Raw genomic sequence first — 6,526 nt, 5'->3', positions numbered from 1 at the left:
CAATTAACCACTAAGAAGAATATATGCATTGTGTTATTTTTTGAAACTGTACTTCCGATTTGATTTGAAACTGTCTCATTGCTGTTTATCAATAAAATTTTGGAAAAAAAAAAGGAATAAGGGATGTAGTTCTGTGGTAGCACATCCCTGGGTTCATAACCCAGTAACACACACACACACACACACACACACACACACACAAAAGAGCAGATATTATTGTATTTAATTTCTAGGGATTCAGTGTAAAGTATCATTGTAGTTTACTTTTGTAAGAATAATTGATCAGGCTGGGGAGATAAGATAGCTCAGTAGCTTAAGAGCCTGCCTGGTAAGCACAAAGTCCTGAGCTCAATACCTGGTCAAAAAAATTGTTAATGTTGAGAATGTTAGTGCGCACCTATAATTCCCAAACTCTGGGTCGCTGAGGCAAGAGGACTGAAAGTGTGAGTCCAGCCTGGGCATTTTAATGACTTAGCAAGGCCCTGTCTCAAAATGAAAGCAAGCTTTAAAAGGGCTGAGGAATGTAGCTCAGTGTGAAGGCCTTGAGTACAATCCCCAGCACCATTCACCTACATACAGACACACACACACACGCACGCACGCACGCACGCACACACACACGCACAATCATACTGGTAGGGCTTCTTTTATCATGACTTGACTGATGTTTTAAACTGTTGAAGGAATGCTGAGCTTTGTGAAATGATTTCATACTTTTACTACAATGATCATTTTTCCTCCTTCACCTTGTTAACAATCCTTGCATTTGTGGAGATGAACCCAGGGCCTCACACCTGGCAGTGAAGTCTCCTCCCAACCGAGCTACTCCCACTGCTTGTGCATGTTCCTTCCTGGATTTGTCTTCCATTTATCAATCCTTATATTTCTAGGATTCTCCTAACCTGTCACTACATAATTCACAGGATTCTATTTCCTGACATAGTATTTAGGGTTTTTGTAATCTAGTAGATAAAATTATTTTCTAGGATTATTTTTCTCTTTCCTTGCCTTCTTCATTCCTTCCTGGAGAATCAACTCAGGGCCTGTTCCACACTAGGCAAGTAGTCTGCCATCGGGTTATACCCCACTCATGTTTTCTAACATTTCAGTTCTCATATTTTCTTGGTTTCAAGAAAAGACCCTGTAGTTTCATGAGCTAAGTGGGCTGACCTGGATTACTTTAAATATAAGTGTCCTCCAAAGATTCATATATGGAGGACACTAATTTCATTAACCAATTACTCCGTGGAAGAGTTTGTGGCCAAATGTGCTCTTAGCAGGTGGGGCCTGGTTGAAGGAAGTGGGGCACTGGGCAGTGTCTTTGGAGGGCGGATCTCAGCTCCATCTCTGCGCTTGGACCATGTTTGTTGGCCACTGCCATCAGATGAGCAGCTCCACCACACCCTCCCTGTCATAATGGGGCTGCCTAGGAACAATGGAGCCAGCCCACCATGACTGAAACCTCTGAAACTGAGGGCTTGAAATGTTTTCTCCTATAAGTTGTACTCGTCAGGAGTTTTGTTTCAGCACAAAAAGCTGACTAATATAATTTGTCAAATTTTTCTGTCCACTAACTCATTCGCATAAGAAAGATTATTGGCTGGGGAGATAGCTCAGCAGCATAAGCGCCTGCCTGGCAAGCACAAGCTCCTGAGTTCGATCCCCAGTACCAAAAATATATAAAAGGATTAACTAGCTAATTCTTGAAAATTTAGTAGAAATTCTCTGAAAAAATATGTTACTGCTGGGCATAGTGGTACATCTCTGGTCCCAGAACTCTGGGAGGCTGAAGCAGGAGGATGACAAATTGGAGCCTTTCATGTGTACATTTTTTCCAAGTGCTGGAGTGTGGTTCAGTGGTAGAGCTCTAGCCTTACATGTTCATTTTTCCCATTTCTTGATGTAATTCTTTTTTTTTTTTAGACAGTGCATCACTATGTAGCTCAGACTGGCCTTGCACTCACAGCAACCCTCCTGCCTCAACCTCTGAAATGTAGGGATTACAGGCTGGGTGATATAATTCTTGTGGTGTTGTTTTGTTTTTGTGGTACTGAGGATCGAACCAGGACCTTGCACTTGTCAGGCAAGCACTTATTTAACAGAGCTATCTCCATGGCCCTAGGTGATGTAATTTTTACAAGTTACATTTTTCTAGAAAATTCTCCATTTGGTCTGAGTTTCTCAATTCTTTGGTATAAAATTTTCACACTTTTTGAGTTTTGTATCTATTCTTTTTTCATTTTTGGTCTTCAAAAATGCTTATATTATCTCTAAATAGGCCTTTGTTTTGATCCTTAAAATAGTTCTGTGTTGTTTTTTTGTTGTTTTTGTTTGTTTGTTTGTTTGTTTGTTTATCCATCTGCTCACACTCTCCTTAACTCTTAGTCTGGGGGTGACCACATATATAGAATGATTTCACCTCCCCCCAACGTAGCCATCTGAGGACACACTCATCCATCATCCCCAGCTTGGGTAGGTATACACTGTGATCGTCAGACAATAATGAAATCAACACAAAACTCATTTTTCACAACATATTCCTGTCACTGAGCTTGGCAGGACTGTATTGCATTAGTCTTACCAAAGAAATGACTTTTTTTTATGAGCAGAATATATTTATTGAGGGAAAGAAAGCTCCTGTCCGAGAGAGGGTCAAGAGGGAAGCTCAAGGGAGTGGTTCCCCTGAAATAGCCTTTTTCTGATCCTCTGTGTTTCTTTTGTATAATGTGTATTAAAGAATTATCAGTCTTTTATTTCCATTTTAAAATGTTTTTATATTTCCTCTGTTTGCTTTTCTTGAGTAGGACAATAAAAGCAAGCTAATTAATTTTAATTAATTAATTTTACTGATTCATATAGGAAAAACTAAAGAAAAAGCTAATTAATTTCCCCTATTTGTATACATATATATGTTCAACTGTAAATTTCCTTCTAAATATTTCTTTAGTTGCATTTTACAAGTTTTATTTATATTTTCATAAATTTTAAAAATCCTACCTGGCAAACACAAGGTCCTGAGTTCCATGCCCAGAAACAGCACACCGTGCGGGCTGGAACCTGGGCATGGTGGTGCATACCTCTAACCCCAGCACTGAATAATTTTAAAATTATTTTTTCTAATTTATATTTTTCATTATTTCATGAAACATGATTTCAATAGGTTTTTCACTTTACTATATTTAATTTTTTACTTTGATTTCTAAGTATATTGCATTTCAGTCAGAGACTATAGATTTTTTAGGTTTTTTGGTTTGGTTTGGTTGAGACTATGGTTTATAAGTCATGAATAACTTTTTTTTTCTTCTTTTTTGGTCTTTTTTGAGACAAATTCTTGCCATGCAGTTCAGACTGGCTCTAAGCTCACTTTATAGCACAGGCTGATCTCAAACTTGCAACGATCCTACCGCCTCAGTCATCTAAGTACTGGGATCATAGACTTGAGCCACTATTATGCCTGGCTAATTTTGGTTTTTGTTGTTGTTGTTTTTGTTTTGTTTTTTTCATAGAAAGTTATTTTATTCTCAGAACAGTATGGTTTTCTATTTAAGATCAGACTATTATGCTATTTTTACAAGTAACAAAGTCCTACTTTCTCCAGGTGAACATACATGATATAAAAAGCTGCAAATCTCCCCCCTGCCAGGGTCACAAGTTGTGGCCACCAAACAGTCTCTGGAAGTAGCCATAGTTGTCTCTTTCACCTGCTCTTGAACTCTAGCTCTCTGATCAGTCATCCTCTTGCTGATTTCAACTTAAGAAAGTCGATGAGCTTGTGAGCATCTTCCCCGGTGGACAGGTCCACGAAGTCCTTGGGCAGTCAGTAGCTTATATAGGGTCTGGGCTGTACTGTAACCTCACTATTTGTGCAACGGAAAGCTGGAGAGTCCTGCTCCTGAGCATCTCCTTCACTAAAATCACCTTCCAAGTTTTTCTCAGCTATTAGTTCTTCCCAAGTGAACAGAAATGAATCTGTGACTTCACCAAATGGATTGAAGTCAATGAGCCACACCTTTCCCCTACTGTCTCTGTAGACATCAAATACAAAATCTTCATCTAAAAACTTATACTGTATGTGCTTCTTGAAAAAGTCTTGTATGCGCATCTGCAGATTTCTTCCTTCTGTTTACAAATGTGATCATAGTATTGTGTGTAGTCTCTCTGTGAAATGCCAACAAGCTTGTTTTCCTTGACAAAACATCGAAACTCAGTTCCAGGAATTAATTCACACCATTTTCTGAGAACAAGCTCATATTATATACAAGGGCCTGGCAAATCATCAGTACAGTGAATAAAGGACTGAGTGAAATCACGAGTGATGAAGTCAGAACTCTTGAAAAGTAGAAAATAGAGGGTTTTACATTTGAGGGAACTATTCATTGCTATCCAGTATGCATCCCGTGGGGCACTCCAGTTAAGCTTAGGAAAGACACTTCCTCCCAGGGAATTGATAGCCTCCTGCACTTTAGTGATGAATTCTGGGAATTCTGGTGCCATAAGTGTGGCTGTGTTCTCGTCATCAGACCACTGTATTTCTTCGGCTTTGTCATCACTGTCTGGCTGAGAGCGTGTTGGTGGATCTTGCCTTCCTGAAACCACAAGAGTTCCATCATCTAATAAATAATCCTTTACATTCTGAGGAAGTGGAAGAACGACACTCTTGATGGTGAGGCTTCGGAAAAGAGGGTACCAGGCAGAGAACTGACAGTGCAGCACGTGCTCCTTCTTCATCCTCCAGCAGCAGTTGCCTCTTACCTGTCCTGTGTTTTTTTTTGTTTTTTTTTTTTTAATGTATTTAGTACAGGGTCTGCAGGGTCTCACTACATAGCTCAGACTTGTAGTGATCCTCCCTCCTGTTTTTAGCTTTCCAAGTGCTGGGATTACAGAGGCGCACCACCATGCCCACTCTTAATCACTGTGTCATCGTGACCCAGGGGCAGGGCCCTGCATCTGCCTAACTACGCACTTTAATCCTCTGAGCTATATGGCTGGCCCCCAACTTTTGTTTTATGATTTTCTTTTTTAAAGGAAGGGTCTCTCACAATGTATTGCAGGCTGGCCTTAAACACACTTATAGGGGCTGGAGAGATGGCTCAGTGGTCTAAAGCACCTACTTGGAACTAGCTTGGCAAAGCATCAGGGACCGCAGTTCAATCCCCCAGCACCACATGCCAGTCAGCCCCGCCCCCCTGGTGGGCTGAGCTGGCCACACACACACACACACCTCTCTCTCTCTCTCTCTCTCTCTCTCAAATAAAGAAAAAAAATTAAAAAAAAATAAAATAAACACACTTATATAGCCCAGGCTGGGCTCAAACTTGTGATTCTCCTGCCTCAGCTTCCCAAGTGCCAGGATCACAGGTATGTGCCACTACTCCTGGCTTTTTTTTTTTCTTTGAGACAAGGTCTCACTATGTAGCCCAATATGCCCTTGAACCTATAGTTGTCCTGCCTTAGGTGCCTGAGTGATGGATATGTGCCATCACATCTGACTAGCCATGAATAATTTTATTTTCCTTCACACTGTTTAGTGACTATTGGTTATATAGATGAATAGGATTTATGTTGGCAGAGTTCTGCATCCATATGACATGTTTTAATTTTTATCTCCTCTCTGCCCCCAGGTCTCACAGTCCTTTATTTCAATATTTATGATTTTTTTTTTACATCTCCATCCCCCCTCACTTGTCCATACCTTCCCGCCTAAGCCCCTCATTCTCTGCCCTTGTCAGATGAAATCTTCTTTCTGCTTTCTCATCATGCTTTTAGATCACACATATCAGTTCAAACATACAGTGTTTATCTTTCTGAGTCTGGCTGACTTCAGTCAACATAACAATGTTCAGAGCTATTTTCCTGCAAATGATAAAATACCGTTCTTTTTTTTTTTTTTTTTTTTTTTTTGTGGAACCAGGGATTGAACTCAGGCCCCTGCACTTGCCAGGGAAGAAATTATTCTTTTTTTCTTCTTTTAATTTTAATAGATTGCAAACTGAAAATAAATTATTTACAAACATAAATGAATATAACAATAAAAATTGTCCAAAATAAAAATGAAGAATTTACAGATCAGTCATAATAGTTCACTGTGTCAAAACCAAGAAACTTATATTCATATAATTAGAATTCTTAAAGTAGAAAGGAGTAGGCAATAAGTATATAAAGATATAAAATTTCTGAATTTAGTTTAGCTTATAATACCATATATCCAAAAAAATGAACCTTTTGCACAAGATATTAAAATAAGATCATACCAAGTTACACAAAAATGAAATTGTCCAAAACTTCTTATAAAGAAAAAAATCATTAAAGCATATACATAAAAAATATTAACTATGGAAGAACAAAATTAAATAGCACCTTATTCCACATTAGAAATAAAAAAGGACCAAGTGTATAAGAAACTAGACTAATTAAAGGACTGAAAGAAAAGAAAAGATCTGTCCTCTTTGAATTTTATACTTAGCAAACATACTTTTGAAAACTAAAAGTAAGATTTTCTAGTTATACAAACTTGAAGTACTTTAAT

General features: G+C 38.6%; 1 pseudogene; it reads right to left on the bottom strand.

Moving 5' to 3' along the window:
* Positions 1–3,655: 3,655 nt before the first annotated feature.
* LOC101591881 lies at positions 3,656–4,739 on the bottom strand (annotated as a pseudogene).
* Positions 4,740–6,526: the final 1,787 nt, after the last annotated feature.

This window comes from Octodon degus, unplaced genomic scaffold (genome assembly GCF_000260255.1).
Source record: "Octodon degus isolate 3935 unplaced genomic scaffold, OctDeg1.0 scaffold00031, whole genome shotgun sequence".
In the NCBI taxonomy this organism is placed as follows: domain Eukaryota; kingdom Metazoa; phylum Chordata; class Mammalia; order Rodentia; family Octodontidae; genus Octodon; species Octodon degus.
The sequence above is the reverse complement of the archived record's forward strand: the minus strand, read 5'-3'. Positions and strand labels throughout refer to the sequence as shown.